The sequence below is a fragment of the Chiloscyllium plagiosum genome, unplaced genomic scaffold (assembly GCF_037043375.1).
Source record: "Chiloscyllium plagiosum isolate Xiang-an unplaced genomic scaffold, Cpla_swu_hap1 HiC_scaffold_8, whole genome shotgun sequence".
Taxonomy (NCBI): Eukaryota; Metazoa; Chordata; class Chondrichthyes; order Orectolobiformes; family Hemiscylliidae; genus Chiloscyllium; species Chiloscyllium plagiosum.
Window position 1 is genome coordinate 26,328,693 of NW_028270146.1, and position 16,500 is coordinate 26,345,192.

Genomic DNA, 16,500 nt, shown 5'->3' on the forward strand with positions numbered 1-16,500 from the left:
CCTCTCTGAGAACAGCTGTAACATTCTTAATCAGTAATGCATCTTCCCACCATTTTTCCATCTATCCCATCATGCCTGAAATCTCTAAACCCTGGAACATTGAGCTGTCAGTTCTCTACTTTTCACAACCGAGTTTCTGTAATAGCTACAACATTACAGTACTAATCCAGGCTCTAAGCTCATCTGTTATACATATTACACCTGTTATGCATCTTACAATAAAATAAATATACTCAGACCGCCAGTCCTGTGTTGTTTATTAACCTGGCCCTCATCTTATTGCACTTATTTAACTTAATGATGACCTTCTCCTCAATCAACTATATGCTGACCTATGGTTTCCCTTCCCACCGTGTTTAACTATACCCTGCTCTAAGTAACCTTTTCAGGGTTTATCTCTACACTTCTGGTCTGGAAGTGACACTTACGGTCAAATCTAGTTTCACTATATCCTTGCCTTCACAGAGGCTCTTGTCTATACAACATCTTCATTGTAGGGGCTTCACAGGACTATCAGAGTTGCAAATAAAAAGAACATCTCTGAATCGCGTTATGGGTGTTTCTCTTGAGATGGCAAAACCTGGCCTGATCTCCCAAACTGGAACTTGTTTATTGTGGTTGGTTGTAAAACCTTTCTGATGTCCACAAAAACCTTTTCAATCTAGAGCAGGGCCTCAAAAACTAATTTAAAAAAAAACACCATGGCTGTAGAAATATTTATAAATTAATAATTAACTAAAACCTGTATGTTAACAACTCAAAAACCAAAAGCCCGAAATTACAGTAAACGATGTATATAATCACGTAGTTTAAATCACAGTATAGAAAAAGAAGTATTTCTTTTTGGGTTTGAAATGCAATAGCAGATAAAAAACATATTTTTCTGGTTCAGCAACACAATTTTGGGTTGTTTAACAAATAAATTTATTGGAAAATAACTTAAATGATTACTTTGAGAGGGTAACAGGATGTACATTTCCAAGGGCAACGTTTAGCCTGAAAGCTTAAGAGCAGCATCAGATATTAGGGACAAATTGAGAAAATTAGAGACATATTACTTTGTCATGTGAAATTCCATAAATAATCAAACATTTTTATCTTTGTGTTGTTTGTTAATGTGCAATATTATTGTTTCAGTAAATGTAAATACATGTGTAGTGAGTTTCAGTGTGGTATGTGTTTTATTTGCAATTAATTCAACATTTGACTTGAACAAATTTGCATCTTACTGCGTTTTGGTAGGTTGAATTTTAGTTCTGATAATGAAGCCAGATTTCAGTGACTCAGAGTTGGCGGAACTGGGTGATGTGGACATCATCCATTGTGCTGGGTCAATCCTTAACACTTCACTGTGCCATTCACACCTGGGATCTACTCAGTCATCTAGAGCTTAACTGGTGCCGTAACTAATGCCCTGAAACATGACTTGTGCTCAAATAGTGATAACTTGTGTAGAATGGAAGGCTGTGCTGATGCATTCAATCAAGGTTCAAAGTTATGGCAGCTGCTGTAAAGATATCAAGAAGCAGTTATCTCTAGGTAAAAAGCTAGGTTATCCACATTATACCAAACTATGGTAGAAAAAGCAATTCTTGCTTGTTTCATAATGACCTGGGCTGTCAATTTTTTTTTACCTTGAAGTCTGATCTTGAGCAGGAATCGAATGCTTGCAATACTGTCTGGTTATACATCGCTAGCTCAATTATAATATATTCCACAGTAAGGTAAACAGACAATGCATGCTGGATAAAAGCTGACAATCCACTCACATCTGGTACTATATGGTACGTGTACATGTGCGCTATAAACTGGGTAAATTATACGCTTGCTGTAGCAAAGGAGTTGACGCTTGACAGCAGGACAAGCTGCCTTGATGACGGAGAAGCTGGTATTCATTTGTCGAGTGGCTCAGCTTGCTTTCAGTGGCGTCTCTAAACACAGAGCACACCTCCCACACAAATAGAGTAGCTGGTGCCTCTCGCTTAAACAGTATCCAGTGTCAGTATGATGCACGTGTGAAACACATGTGACACATGTAGCAGTGTCAGCGTTTATGTGACATGTAAACTGAGCTTATTTTAATTTCTATCTCAACTCAGTACATTTCCAGACCTTCTGTTCTAGGAATCATCATTGCTAATGTGCGCTTACATTTAAATAAGAATTCTGTCAAAGCAACTCAGCAAAATTCTCATTTCCAGCATGGGCTTTTGAAACAGTGAGAGAATTATAGAATTCCCACAATGCAGAAGGAGGCCATTCAGCTCACTGAGTCTGCAGCGACCCTCTGCAAAGCATCCCATTCAAACTCACCCACTCCTGCCCTCCACAGGGATTTTTAACCATGACTGACCTACCTAGCCTGCACATTTCTTTACACTATAGGTAAATTAGCATGGCCAATCTGCCTACTTTGGACTGTGGGAGGAAACCATAGCACCCAGAGCAAATCTGTGCAGACAGGGTGGAGAATGTATAAACTCCCGGGTAGAACGTGCAAACTCCAATTCTGCAGTTAATCAGGCTGAGAGGAGCAAGCCAACCTGAAACCTGAAGATTCCTAAAATTTCAGCTGTTGTAGCATTAAACTATTACTTATGATAGGAAAAGTTGCAATTTGTCCACTTATTGTAGCTGGAATTCTAACACTTCGAAACTTCCAAATTTCAGTCCTGAAATTACCATGGTCACAATTACATAGGTGACACTGATACATCATCAAACATGGATCTCACAGAAGCTGTAAAAGCTGCCCAAATTTGAAAGAGACAAAATGGCCGACAAGGGTTAACCAGGATTAAACAGCTTGCTCGAGCATTAAGACACAAAATGGCTGACAAGGGATAAACAGAATTAAGCAGCCTGCTCCAGGAATAAGTGAAACATAATGGTACCTTTGAATAGTGCTATTCCAAGGTGAACGGGAGGCAATATACAAACAGCCATCAAAGACTGTTTGATAAGAGGATGTCTAACGATAGACACAAGTTCATTAAAATACAACAAATGATTGATTCCAGCCTCAGTAATAAAAGAATGTTGTCCCATTAGGTGGACAGTGCCATTTAGAACAAGGGATGTAAATCTCAGTCCATGAGACAGTCAGCCGAATTCATGTCCCAGCTATGAAAACAATAGCTAAAGTTATTTTGTAGTAATCAGTTGTTTCTTTGAAGTTATTCACAATATTAAGAAATAGGTTTCAGGTAAAGAATCTTCAGATAATCATAAAGATATATTTCAACCTAATTATATATACACATACATAATCAACGTATAATGGGGAAAAACATTTAATCATAGGTGTGAAAGTTAGTTAATCTCAGGAAATGCTTTCCTTATCTCTAAAAAAGATGCCAGGCATGTCCTGAATGAAAGACATTGTTCACAACTTATTAGTTAAAAAGTGCTAACAGTACGAGTAGCTATAAAACTTTATATACAACTAACTTTATAAGAGGAATTAATACTACAAATATTATAGCAGTTAGTTATAATGAATTGTCTTTTGTATTTTTGATATATATAACTGAGACAGTAGAAAATATAAAAGGAATAACAGAATTCAAGCAGTCCTTAGAGATAAGCAATTATGGGACAGGTCCAAAGGAATATAACCAATAATTTTGGAATGTGAATTAAAAGAATGCATACAAAAATCCCAAGGCCTACAGAATAGAATGTCTGTTAAACACCATGAGATTGTGGGAATGTCCATCACTGATTAGGTGCTTCACAAGATTGGATGTATAGAAAAGGTTAAGGTCACAGTGACCACATTGTAAGTGATTACTGTAACACAAAATGTATAAAAATGCCGTATTTCACCATAAAAATCAGAGTGTGTCTTCCAATATGAGCTGAAGATTAAGAGAATGACTGGGTTCTCATGTCAAAGCCAAATTCTTTGGCCCTCTCTCAGCGGTAACTGGTTATTGCTTGAATAAGAATAAAGTCTGCCATTTGCCTGAATTCTGCTTGACTCCTGAGTCTTTATCCCTGGTCAAGAGGTTAAAGTCCAACAAAAACATTTTTTAAAATTCATTTATGGGATATGGGCAATGATTGCACATCCCTAATTGCCCTTAAGTAGTGGTGAGCTGTCTTCTTAAAACATTGCAGTATTTAGAGTGAAGATGCACACATATAGTGTTATCGGGGAGGGAAGCCTAGGATTTTGACCAGTGACTATAAAAGAAACGCTATTATAGTTCCAAACCAGTATGGTGTATTATTTGGAGAGAAACTTGCAACTGTTGGGTACTACCATGCATCTGCTGCTTTGTCCTTCAAGGTCATCAAAGTCCACAGGCATAGAAGGTGCTGTCTAATGACCCTTGGTAAATGGAGTGCATCTTGTAGATGGTACACATTGTTGTCACTGTGCATTGGTAGGAAAGGGACTGATTTGGAAGGGTAGGTGTGATGCCAATCAATTGGGCTGCTTTGCCTTGGATGGTGTTGAGCTTCTTGAGTGTTGTTGGAGATGCATTCATCTTGGTAAGTGTAGAATATTCCATTCCACTTCTGACTTGTGCATTGTCGATGGTAGATCAGCATTGTGGATCCAGGAGGGGAGTTATTTGCAACAAAATTTCAATCTTTTGACCTATTATGACAGCCAAGCTTGTCTGGTTCAGTTTCTGATCAATAATAATGCCCCAGAATGTTGTTAATGGGGAAGTTCAATGATAGTAATACCATTGAATGTCAAGGGGTAACATTTAGATTCTTTCTTGTTGAAGCTAATAATTGCCTTGCACATGTGAGGCACAAACATCACATACTCCTGATCAGCCCAAATCTAAATGTTATCCAGTTCTTGCAGAATATAAAAATGAGCTCCTTCAGTATCTGAGGAATCACGAATGGTTGTGAACATTGTGCCATCACCTACGAACAATCCAACTTCAGATTGAATAATGGAGAAAAGATCATTGATTAGTTCAGTTGGCTGGCTGGTTGATTTGTGGTGTAGCATGGGTTCAATACCTGTACTAGCTGAGTCTACCGTGAAGGACTCTTCTTCTCAACCTCTCTCTTTGCCTGAAGTATGGTTAAAGGCTTTGATTAAACAATCACTAGACATCTGCCTCTCTCTAATGAGACAGCAGCCCAATAGTTTGGTAAGATTATCGTGATTTTAATGCTGAGGATGATTTCGGCTTAGGACATTGTCCTAAGGAAGTCCTGCAAAGATATCCTGGAACCACAACAATCTTACTTATGAAGCTGAGGAAGGCAATGACATTGTGAATAGGGCTACATAAGAGTTGTCAGTATTACCTTGACATTTGGGGAATCTTGCAATGCATAACTGTCAGATGCTATAGCAGGCCATCATATGGAAAGTAATCAGACTTACTACCCTGATAAACAATGTGTCAGTGGCCTCTTTGATATCTGTGAGCTGCAGTTTGACAGATATAACTACTGTCCCTTAAGGCAAGTTGAATTAACCGAGGTATGTAAAGGCTCATTATTGCAGTAACCATCCCAACGACTGGGAGTACTGTAATACTATGGAAGTTGCCAAACACCAGAGGACTGCACTAGATGGATTTTATTGTCTGAGGTACAGCAATTTGGAGGGCACATGTTGCAGTTTCAGCTCACACTCCTGCCTTTGTTGGCAGCCTCTGAAATGGAGTGATTTTCATGAGCTCAGGGTCCTAATGACACAAGAGGCTGGCTTCAGGAGAGTGGGGTGGGGAGGGGTGTTTTGTGCAAAATTGTAGATCTGTGTCAGCAGGAAAAAGGGCAATGTTCTCACACAAATACACAGCCAGCATTGCTGTAGCTGCCAGCCATGTGCGACCTCAAAAAGAAAGATGAACTTCATCTTCAAATAGCTCGGGCAAACAAACCGCTGAGATATGGGATAGGATAGCAAAAGGTCAGTTCATAAAATGTGGTTGGTGCTCAGTCATCTTTGAATGTAAGTTTGTCCACTATTCCAGCAAATAAAAACCCTTCCAGTGTTGCCACCCTATTTCTGCTGAGCTGGAGCTGGTCAGTTTCACTGACCCTTAAGAGCTGGCCACCACTTGAGAGAGAGGGAGAGATCTTAGCAAGCTCCCCGAAGACCTGAATCATTGGCTGTCTCTTCCCACCCAACTCTTTCTTTGCCAGCCTCAGGAAAGCTGCAAAGCTTATGCTGGATCCAGAGCCATTTGTTTATTGCCACTGTCCCAGTGTTGTGATCCAACCTGAAACCTTTACCATTTCCTGAGTGGAGCTTGATTTCCCCTTCCACATCCGAATAACAGGGCAGTAGCAAGAAACATCAGCGTGTAACTTTTCTCCAAACTTTCAAGGTCAGTGTGCGCCAGCCTGTGGGGATGTTTCCATAGGGAATGGTGGGTGGAAACTGGCCCTGGGCCAGCCTTTTATGTCCCTTCTCATCCTCAGAATAAGATCACAAGTCAATAATCCTCAAAGGAAAGCCCACTCCGTTTTGTTAATAATTGCGTCAACCAAGAATGTGGTGCTTAAAACTCACAGGCAAACCACTCATACAGAAGCAGAATTGAAAATATTGTGAAAAGAGTAAAATCTGAAACAAATTTGAAGTTGAATGATGCACTCCAGCAGGATTGCCAGTTCTTAAAACTAGTCCTTTGAACTCAAGCCTTGCAGTGTTGAATTGAAGCCATTGTCTGTTTTCAGTGATGGCTCCTAAGGGTCCTATATTAAGGTGCATAATGAGAGGAGATCAGCTAAGATCAATCTCTGCCTAATTTCCTGGCACCCTCCCCGCTCTTCCCCTCCTTCGCTTCCTGGCGCGGTTCTGGTCTGGTGCCATCGGAGATGGAGATTGGGAAAATTCTCCAACCAAAGTGTGGCAAGTGTGAGTGAGCTTGAAGCAGCACACACAAAGTGCCTGTGCCTACTCATTCACTTTGTACTTTGATTATGGCTGCTAATGTCTTTCAACAAGTTTTATCAGGTTCATAATGCGGTCGATGTGAGTTGTTCCCCTTTCCCCGTTGGCCTCTTCTGGGTTATCTGGCATCCCAGAATTCATTTAAAGAGGTGCTTAAGTTCAACTAAGAGCTGAACGCCCACAGAATGAACAGGGTATATCTCAATGGTAACAATGAGCTGCAAGAGTTCTGCCTGCGGTGTTCGGGGAAAGGACTGCTTTCATTTACAATTGTTGGCAGGGGGGTAATAGGCTTCACTTAAATGAGTGCAAAAAAATACGGCTGCAGTGAATAAGTCAAGCTAAGATAAAAACAGGGCACAAGGCAATAACTTTGACTTGAAATATGCTGGATATTTCAGTTTAATGCACAAAAGCTGTAAGCAAGCAAGGAGATACTAGGCACATGCACAGGGAGAAATGTAATTGGGTTTACATAAATAGAATATTCCATTGGTGATCTTCCTTATCACTGCTCATCAACCTAGAATGCTGATCAGCCTTCCACCTCTGTGTCAGGTTGCTAATATATCCCTCTCGGACAATAAGAAGAGATAAGGAGAGAAACTCAGGAGACAACCTCTAATTAATCCACTGCTTCAAACATAATTATTTCATCCTGTGGGACCCACCCAAAGAAGAGAGAGAGTAAGAAACACTGAAGCACTATTTAAAACACGCATTAGTGAGCATATTTCACATGCAGAATAAAACAGGGGTTTAACACTGTGCCTTCATCGCGTATTTAAACAGTGATGAATGCAGAGAGAATTGGATCAAAAGAAAATATCCCTTTTAGGATTGAATTTGCTATTTTTAGCTTCACTGTGTCCAAATTAAATCTAAAATCCATCACAGAGGAATTCTTCAAATTTTCTCATCTAGTAACCATCCATTAACCATCAAACACTAAACATTGAGAAAATGCAATTTGTTTCTCACAAAAAAGCCTCAAAATAATGAGAATTAAAGAGCAAAGGTGGAAGGTAGAAAACAGAGGGTGGTGATGGAGGGTTGTTTTTCAGACTGGAGGCCTGTGACCGGTGGAGTGCCACAAGGATCAGTGCTGGGTCCATTACTTTTCATCATTTATGTAAATGATTTGGATGTGAGCATAAGAGGTACAGTTAGTAAGTTTGCAGATGACATCAAAATTGGACGTGTAGTAGACAGCAGAGAAGGTTACCTAAGATTACAATGGGATCTTGATCAGATGGGTTGAGAAGTGGCAGATGGAGTTTAATTTAGATAAATGTGAGGTGCTGCCCAACATTTTAGGAAAGCAAATCTTAGCAGGACTTACACACTTAATGGTAAGGTCCTATAGAGTGTTGCTGAACAAAGAGACTTGGAGTGCAGGTTCATAGCTCCTTGGAGTTGCAGGTAGATAGAACAGAGAAGAAGGTGTTTGGTATGCTTTCCTTTATCGGTCAGAGTATTGAGTACAGGAGTTGGGAGATCATGTTGTGGCTGTACAGGACATTGGTTAGGTGACTGTTGGAATATTGCGTGCAATTCTGGTCTTCTTATTGAAAAGATGTTATGAAACTTGAAAGGATTCAGAAGCGATTTACAAAGATGTTGCCAGGGTTGGAGGATTTGAGCTATAGGGAGAGGCTGAACAGGCTAGGGCTGTTTTCCCTGGAGCGCGGAGGCTGAGAAGTGACCTTATAGAGATTTATAAAATCATGAGGGGCATGGATAGGATAAATAGACAAAGTCTTTCCCTGGGGTGGGGGAGTCCAGAACTAGAGGGCATAGGTTTAGGGTGAGAGGGGAAAGATATAAAAGAGACCTAAGGGGCAACTTTTTCACTCAGATGGTGGTATATGTATGGAATGAGCTGCCAGAGGAAGAGGTGGAGGCTAGTACAATTCCAACATTTAAAAGGCACCTGGATAGGTATATGAATAGGAAGGGTTTGGAGGGATATGGGCCAGGTGCTGGCAGGTGGGACTAGATTGGCTTGGGATATCTGGTTGGCATGGACGAGTTGCACTGAAGGGTCTGTTTCCATGTTGTACATCTCTATGACTCTATGACTCTATAAGCCCACTCTCACCTCAATTGTGCCATCACATGACTGAACAAATTACTTTTCAATGATGGTTAACATGAGATCAAAGCAAGCAAGGTTCATTATCATTGGTTAGCATGGTAAGGTAGAAGCAAATTTGTGCACATTTTTCTATAAAAATTGTACTTTTATGAATGGAAATGATGTTAATATCCTCTGAAAGTCTGTACAAACTTCACAAGGTTGTATTAGAAGTACAGATTCTTTTTCTGTCATTCTCAACCTTGGATTACTATAATCATAAAATCCTGGAAAGTCAAATTTCTCTTCTATTCACTTCTGAATAGTTTCTTATTTTGGAACTCTTAAAAAAACTCTCCCTCCAGTTTTAAATCTTCCTTTCTGTCTCAATTCCATTTTTGCATTCACTTCACAATCATCCTTAATTCCCAATGGGCATCTGTCAATCCAAGCCACAAAGATATTCAATGATGGAATTACCACAGCCCTCCATGTTAGGGAATTCCATCGATTCAGTCTGAATGAATTTCTCATCTCACTCATGAATATTTGACCCCTTATCCTGAGATAAGTCACATGTACTAGATCCCCCACAGGGAAACAACATTTCAGTATCCATTCTGCCAAGTTACTTCGTGACCTTGCAATGTTTCAGTAAATCACCTCACACTCCTCTAAACTTCAGAGAATATGAAGCAATTTTACTTGGCCTGTCATCATAGGACAACACTCTCATACCAAGATTGCTCAGATGAGTAAAGCTCAAAACTTAGCACCATCCAGGACAAAACAGCTCGATTGTCACTCCAGTTACCACTTCCAGCATTCACACCATCCGCCACCAATGCACAATGGCAGCACCGTGTACAATTTATGAGATACAACAACTCACCTAGGCTCCTTGGACACCATCTCCCAAACCCATGACCTCTACCAACTAAAGGGACAATGGCTGCAGATGCATGGGAACACTGTTATTTGCAAAATTCCTTCCAAGCCACCAACCACCCTGGTTTGGAACTATATTGTTGTTCTTTCATTGCGTCTAGGTCAAAATCTTGGAAATGTAGCAGTTCAAGAAGGTAACTCACCACCACCTTTTCTAAAGTGATTTGGGATAACCAATAAATTCTGGTTGAGGAAAATGATGCACACATCACCTGAAAGAATAAAAACTGAAACAATCCAGTGCACTTTTGACTGCTATTCCAAGACAGGCATTTCCTTTCTCAGATATGGAGATGAAATCTTTGCATAGTGCTCTGGTCTGCATTATAATGTGGCGTCTCTGAGCTGCCAGGACAACTGAGAAGTCTTAGGTAGCTTAACCGCAGCAATCCTTATTGGTATGAGTGTCAGCTACTGATACCAATTAGGGAAGGTTGATCACACAACGTCTTTGGCGGAAGGTAGGCTCAATCGTGATGAAATGTAAGTAGTTTTATCACATTTTATTTAATAGCTAGTTCCTTTAGATCTGACATATAAAATGGTCTCCCATGAGGCATCGAGATCAACCTAAGAGTAAGCACACATTTCTCACAAAGCTAGACAGGTTATCTACAAGAAAGATGTTTCAATGACTGGATAATTCACAACAAGGGAGCACAGTGTAAAGATATGGGACACAATTGAGGTGAAGAGAAATTTCTTCACCCAGACAGTGGTGAGACTGTAACATTTTCTGCAACTGCAAGTAGCTGAAGACAAAAGTTTGAGTGCTTTCAGGAAGGTATTAGATATAGTTCTTAGGGCTAAAGTGATCAAAGGGTATGGGAGAAAGAGGGAACAGAGTACTGAGCTGGATTATCAACCATGGTCTTATTGATGGCAGAACAGGCTTGAACAGCCAAATGGCCTATTCCTGTTTCTATTTTCTATATTTCTATTATATTGCTGTTGACAAAATGACTTATCGTGAGAACAAAAACTTAGAGAGATCCAGCAAACACTGATAAAGATGCACTAGCACTCTATAGCTCCTCCCCAAAACATTCCAGTTTATTCTGACAGGCAGAGCCTATCTCATGTCTCCAATGAGCCCTTTAACTGTCTGATATAACAACTTTACTCTTGTATTCTCAGTCCCTTACTGTAAAGACTAACGTGCCATTTGCCCTCCTAGTTGCTTGATATGCCTGCAAACAGAGTTTCTGCAATATTTGTATGAGAATACTCTGCTCCACCTTTGAGATATTTCATTTCTCACTCTCATCAGAAAAGAAGTAAACACTTTATTAACCAACTGCATAATTCAAGGCTCTCCAAATAGTAGTCTTTTCTCCTATCTCAATAAGAAGGTTTGAAGCAGACCTTTCTTTATCTTCCTTTGGCTGTTCTCCTGGGTTACTCACTGTGTTGTCCAGATGGTAAAAAACATAACACCATAAGAACGAAGAGCAAGAGAAGGCAATTCAGTCCCTCAAATCTGCTGTCATTTCATACAATCGTGGCTTATCTCATCTCAACCCCAACTCCACTTTCCTGTGGGTTCTCCAGATCTCTTCAATCCACTGTTTATTAAAAACCTATCTCATCCTTAAATTTACTCAGTGTCCCAACAACCCATCCACTCCGGGACAGTGAATTGATGTGACTCAGGCAATACATTTGCAATTTCTGGAGACTCTAGTTCTCCTTCCTGCAGAAGTGACCACTGGCTAGAATTTACTAGTCTTTTTCCGAATAACTTCAGAGGTTGAAAGGCTGGCGAAGTGGCATGCAAATGCATCAGGTGGCACGAGAAATGTTTTCCCACTAACTTGCCACTTTGCCAGCTGTAGGAAAGGTAGCAAATGGTCCACCTGCCCAGAACCCGATTTAACCATTTTAGTGGCTAATAGGAGGGGTTTTTTTGCCTATCGCAGTGCGTATTTTTCCACATTGTGAGAAAGAGATTCAGAAGACATCAAACACGTCATGGTAACCTCACAGTGAATTCTAGAGGCTTAGTTTGGAGACCCTTTTGCCCAATATTGGCTCCCAGTAACACTGACTGCTACTGTCACTCCTGGGGCCACATTAATGGCAGTGCTCAATAACCCCCTAATCCTCTTCCCTAATCTTGGCTCCAGCATCACCAACACAACCCCTACTTACCATTGGATATTACTGGGCCCTCCTCCTCCTGTCACATGGTCACAAGTGGTGCTGTTGAGGTTACTGAGCTGCCAGCCTTCTGATTGGACTGACAACTTTCAAGGACAGGCCACCATTCTTCATAGGACAGCAGCCCCCTGTTGGCAACGTTCACTTCATTGACTGTCACTGGCTAAATATGGCCTCCCTAGTCCTGAATCTGTTGAAGTGGAATTGTCATGTTTGTTGGGATTCCTGCTTCTCCCTCAAAATTTCAGCCATTAGTAGCAGATGGATAATTATTAAAAACCCACCTGGTTCCTCATGAAGGTCTTATTTTTGGCTCGCCTGGTACGACCTCCATGTGACCCCAGTCTCACAACCTTTGACTCTCAACTCCCCTCCGAAGTCACTAAAACAGGGCGATTAAGTTAAAATAATAAACTCTGGCTTTGTCAAATGCACCAATTTCCTTATGAGGAATAGATATGCAAAATCCTCAACTTTCTGAAGAAGTAGATGCATTGCTATCCAATTACTTGGTTTGTTACTTAACTCACAGTATCAGGGACCTGGGTTAAATCATATCCTCAGGCGACTGTCTGTGTGGAGTTTGCACATTCTCCCCATGTTTGTGTGGGTTTCCTCCTGGTGCTCTGGTTTCCTCCCACAGTCCAAAGATGTGCAAGTTAGGTAGATTGGCCATGCGAGTTTGCCCATAATGTCCAGGATAGGTGGATGGAAATGCTACCTTACAGGGAAAGGATAGGGGGTTGTGTGTGGGTAGGAGGGTCTGCGTGGGCTGAATGGCCTACTTCTGTACTGTAGGGATTCTGAGAAAATATTTTTAGGTCCCGTGCTTACCATCTGTGACAAGCAAAAACAAGAAGAGATTACTTACAATGTGGAAACAGGCTCTTCAGCCCAACAAGTACGCACTGACCCTCCGAAGAGCAACCCACCCAGACCTATTCCTCTACATTTACCCCTTCACCTCACACTATGGGCAATTTAACATGGCCAATTCACCTAACCTGCACATTTTTTTGGACTGTGGGAGGAAACCGGAGAACCTGGAGGAAACCCACGCTGACACAAGGAGAACATGCAAACTCCACACAGACAGTTGCCTGAGGTGGGAATTGAACCCAGGTCTCTGGCACTGTGAGGCAGCAGTGCTAACCACTGTGCCACCGTGCCACCCACATGTGCCACTGCGCCACCCAGCAGTGAAATTGTTTCTTGATGTGAAATGGTAACCATAGTAAAGGATCAAATCCAAGTGCATTGGTGATTTTTTTTGTCCCAATATAAGACGCCAGGCCTCAAATACAGGTGTCTCTAAGGCCTGTTTAACATACGTACACTTCTCCGATTCATATTTTCGCTGGGTGATCATGATGGATGGTTTCACATCGGCTTTCCCACGCTGATGTTTGACCCTTCATGCTGTGAAGCTTTAAAACAGTCTCCAGGGAGTGACCCAGCAATAAACACTTCCTTCAAGGAAGGCGAGTTGCTCATCTTCATGTCCTGCTGATTGGCTCAGGTAACACAGAAAGAAGCCTGGGAACAGGTCACCTCGCAGACATTATGATGGGAGTCTGGAAAGTCTCAAATATTACAAAGTTATAAAGTATTTACAGTTCCACAAGTTCAGGTCAATGTTGTATTTCTATATATATAGATACATATCTACCCTTTTGAATCTCTTCATCATTGTAAAAGCACGTACCAGCCCTCAGTCTAAGCTTTCTTGTTAAGAAAGAATTACTGGAGCCTTTTCAATCTTTCCTGTAATTTCTCAGTTCTGTCTCATTCCAGTAATTCTAATTTTTACAACATCTCTAGTGTACAGGAAGAAATGTTAACGAAATGAAACTACCGGTAAGGAATAGAATATATGTGTTAATAATCATTATATTTACATGGCATCTTATTACATTGAAACATCTTAAAGTGCATTACACATTGAGTTACAGAGAAAAAAAAACTTGTATTTATCTGGGACTTATATTTTAGTTTGATGCACAGTGGCTATTATCACATCAATAAATGCACTGTTCCACAATTAGTTACGTGTGCAATGAGCATTAATCTGCAATTGAGAGGCATCAGTTGAGAAAGAACTGCTCACCAAGACACTAAGAAAATTCCCTTTTTCCTTGACCTGAATCATTTCATGGCCATGTGAACCACAAAAACAGGTGGCAAACAGTTTAGTTTAACATCTGACCTGAAGAAGGATATCCCAGCAACACATTCCTCTGCTCTCATCATTTCTGCACTTGGAATGCCAACTTTGATTTATGAGCGTGAATCCTAGCAAGACCAAAACACACTGTAAACCTAATGAAAAATAGCTGAAAGCCTAATATGACTTACTTTGATAATAGTGGCCAAAGAAGAGAGTTAACGTGTCAGTTTTCAACGTGATATCCTTAACAAGAAACACTAACTTCACATAAAACTTCCCATCCACCAGATGACGGTGCTGTTCCAAGCAACACTTAATAACCACACTCTAGCTCATCCCTGAAGGGAGAAATTCTTGCTCTTCAAATCTTATTTGGATTTCTTTTCCAAATCTGGAGGCAACAGATTTTGAGCTTCTGTCACAGCCATAGGACTGACCTGAGGCATTAGTTTTATCTTTTCTGACTGACCAGACTTTAGACAAAAAATTTGATTTATAAAAAATGGAAAGAAGACGTCATTCTGGTTTTGATGGCTGCAGTCGGAACACTTCTTTGCCATTCACTTTCTTTGCAATTCCCTTCAGATTATTTGGCATTACTTTTATATCATGCAATTGTCAATGAACATTGAACAGTGGACAAAAAAATTGCCAGATGAAATACAATGCATGAAAATGTGATGTTATACAGTCAGACAGAAAGAATAGAGGAGCTGAAAATTGTTTAGTTGGAGAAAGAATGCCAAGAGCAGTAGCACAGAGGGATGTGGGAGTCCTTGTGCATAAATCACATAAAAAAAAGAGTATCCAAGTTTTGCATGTAATCGGGAAGGCAAAAGGAATATTTCAAAGGCAGTCGAGTATTAAAAGTAGGGAGGCATTTTTAAAACCGTACAAGGTACAAATCAGATCACAGCTAGAATCGTGTGAACACTTTTGGTCCCTTATCTGAGGAAGGATATATTGGCATTAGAGTCAGTCCAAAAAGGTTCATTAAGTTGAGTAGGATGGGCCTGTATTTATTGGAATTTAAATGAAAGAGGCAATTGCGGACAATGATTTTTGTGCTGTAGGCAGACACAAAGGAGGGACAAGTGGAACAGCTTGTAACACAGTAAAGAAAGGAGTCTGCTAATGTTGGTCGAGGACGATTAGAGATGTGAAAAGAATGTGAATGTCAGTTGTGAAAAAGAAGAACAAGATGGATCCACCCTGTTGATATCATGACACAAACAAGATATGTGGGGGAATGGGGATGTGGGGGAAGGGGATGCTTAAAGGGGTGAAATATGTAAGAAAAATGAAGGACTGAGTTTATTGAACTCAATATTGAGACCTTGAGGCTGTAAAGTGCCTAAGTGGCAAATTAAGTGTTGTTTGTCCAGCTTGCGTTGAGCTTCATTGGAAAACAATAGCAGGCCCAGTGAGGAAATGTTAGCATGAGACCAATGTAGTTTATTAAAATAGTAAGCAGCTGGAAGATCAGGTTGTTGCAAGAGACAGGGTGGAGGAATCGCAAAGAGTGGTCAATCAGTGTCCATTTGGTCTCACATAATTTTATCTGTACATTTTTCAATATAGTCTACTGTATTTGCTGCTCACAATCTGGTTTTCTTGCTATTGAGCTATTGGTTCACTTTGCTGATGCTGAATGCATGTTATTCGTACATTTTTTTCAACTTGTTTACTCAACTCCCCAGGCCCACACAAGCTCAGACAGCCACATGGGATGTTCAACGTTGTGACCTCAGCACGCATTCTCCGATGTTCCTCTCTTCTCTTGAAAGAAATGTTTGATTTACAATGGAGCTGCATCTTTGACACTTCTGGCACTCAACTCATACCCTACCACTTCAAGATTAATGTTCTAACAAACACTGCCACCATGACACTTGGAAGGAGATTTTCAAGTTTATTGTTCGAGATATGTTTCCCTTCTCTGTATTCTGTTGGAGTCAGTGTTTGTTGCTTTAATTTATGTACAACATTACCAATCCAGTGTTCTGAAAGGTGAAAGGTGTCGAACCTCTTTTACATTGCGATAACTTGGTACAAACAATGCTAGTTGCCCACACATCACTCTGAAGTGTGGAATTTAAATTGGCAAATCAAAGCCATGGAGCTTATTGCGATCATCAGGGTCAATTGAGTACTTTGTCAGGTATGTGCTCATGTTTTTTTTCAACATGTTGGGCAGTGATTGAAGCAATGGGACACTTACCCAGGAAAACAAATATCCCTGCAAAGTCCAGCCCCTTTCCC